Source organism: Myotis yumanensis, unplaced genomic scaffold, assembly GCF_028538775.1.
Source record: "Myotis yumanensis isolate MYYU_CA2020_CCGP unplaced genomic scaffold, mMyoYum1.0.hap1 SCAF_2, whole genome shotgun sequence".
Lineage (NCBI taxonomy): Eukaryota > Metazoa > Chordata > Mammalia > Chiroptera > Vespertilionidae > Myotis > Myotis yumanensis.
The window spans coordinates 87,627,950-87,630,025 of record NW_027223753.1 but is presented as its reverse complement, the minus strand read 5'-3'; the positions used below and the strand labels follow the sequence as shown (position 1 = coordinate 87,630,025).

The 2,076-nt window shown below is 53.0% G+C and overlaps 1 pseudogene; it reads right to left on the bottom strand.

Moving 5' to 3' along the window:
• Positions 1-351: 351 nt before the first annotated feature.
• LOC139001948 (mediator of RNA polymerase II transcription subunit 22 pseudogene) lies at positions 352-944 on the bottom strand (annotated as a pseudogene).
• Between the last annotated feature and the right edge of the window lie 1,132 nt (positions 945-2,076).

The following is a 2,076-nucleotide window of genomic DNA, read 5'->3' as shown; positions in this document are numbered from 1 at the left end:
CCTGTGTGAACCACACCCCCAGCCCCAGCTCTGCAGGGGCCCCAGGGCGAGGCGGCATGGTGGCTGCACAGGGGCCTGGTGTGAACTTGGCCAGGACTGTCCACCCAGCGCCCCTCCCCACGTTAAACAGCAGGCTCAGGTCCCAGAGTAGTGAACAGAGGTGCCTGGAGGAAGAGTGGGCCACTCTGGAAATGGGGGGATCTACTCTCCCTCCACACTCCTGGGGGGGCTGTCCCTGGGCTGACGGGTTCCCAAGGAGGCCACAGCCGCTCCCCAGCAGCAGCCAAGGCCGAGCGGGGAGCCAGATTTTGTTGCTAAGATCCCGGGGGCTGGTGGAGAGAGCGGAGAGGCTCAGGCATGCTCTGTGGGGCCAGGCCCGCTAGCGTGGGAGCGGCGGGCTGCAGGGGGCCAGCGCTGGGCTCTGGGGAGGCCCGCAGGGGGGCCGCGAGGCCATCGGCAGCGTCTCTGTCGAGGTCCAGCCTCCAGTACGCTTCGCACAGAGGCAGATCGTTAGCTTCGTGGAGACTGGAGCCGGACGAGTAGTACGCCTCCTCCAGCTCCTAGAGGTCCATGGAGGCCTCGTCCCGCAGGCCGGTGAGCTTGCGGTCGCACTCCTCCTGCAGCGCCCGGAGCTGCTGGTTGCGCTGGTCGGTGGCCTCATTCACCGACAGGAAGTCGTTCAGGATCAGGAACTGCTTGAGGTCGGAGACCAGCTTCATCAGGGACTCACCGGCTCGGATGATGTTGGAGGCTCGCACGTGCATCTCGTAATTGTCCTGCTTGCCTTGGGTGGCCCTGGACACCTGAGTCTCATCCTCAATCTTGGCGGTCTTGATGATCTCGGTGAAGTTATCCATCATTGACTTGATGTCGTCCTTGAGCCGCTTGTTGTAGGACTGCAGCAGCGTCTCCTTGCTCTGCGGCAGGGCTCTCTGCTGGGCCATGGCCGGGCCTCCGTCCGTGCAGGCAGCAGAGGCCGCGGGCCACGAGGCAGCACCTTGTCCGCACATCTTGGGTTCGGCGGGCACCTGGCCAGGATAGGCCTGGGGACCAGCAAGCACCCCTGGGAAGTGCCGGCTCCCGGGCGCCACTCAGCACCCGGAGCCTGGGGTCCTTTTATAAAGGCTCTAATCTCATTCATGAGGTCTTCACCCTCATGATCTAATCACCTCTCAAAGGCCCTACTTCCAAATACCATCATATAAGGGATTAGGTTTAAACATATTACTGGGGCGGGGAGTATTTAGTTTACAGCAACGTTTTAGAGAATTTAATATTTGCCCCAAATTGGTTCACACTACTAGAAAATATTTCCTAGGAAACATTGTAGTTATTTAAAAAAATCAAGTTGCTACACTTACCTTAGTACAGATCTATAATATTTAAAATACTGTAATTTCCCTTTTATTTTTTAAACATCTCATCAGTTACTTGAATTATGAAAAAGCCAGCAAATCTTTGAAGACCCAATCTATATCTATAAAGGTTCAGTTACAACTGGCTAAAACTTCAAGGCACTTTTTTTTTTTTTTTTAATCCTCATCCGAGGATAATTTTCCATTGATTTTAAAGAAAGTGGAAGAGAGAGGGAAAGACAGAGAGAAACATTGATGTGAAAGAAACACATCAATCGATTGCCTCCTGCAGGAGCTCAGCCCAAGGAGGAGCCTGCAAACGAGGTACGTGCCCCTGGAATCAAACCCAGGACCCTTCAGTCTGCAGGCTGACTCTCTATCCACAGATCTGAGTTCAAAAGAACATTTCTAGGTACAGTATGTGGCATAAGGGTTAGGTTCAGGCATTGAAAGTATATTGATCACATGGGCACATTGCTATGGTCCTTATGCAGCGTCTGGTTCCAAGTGTGCAAAATTTGGCTTTCTCAATCATTTACTTTGGTGTCATTGGTCATTGAGGTCAAGTATCTTATCTCAGCTACTCATCAAAGCTTTCAAACCTGTATCAGCAAAAGTAGGAATGCATTGTTTTCTTGGCTCAGTCAGTTGGAAATGCCTCTAGCACCCGAGTGGTCAATTGTGTCAAATGCAGCCACTAATTCCAGCAGGAAGGTGTCTA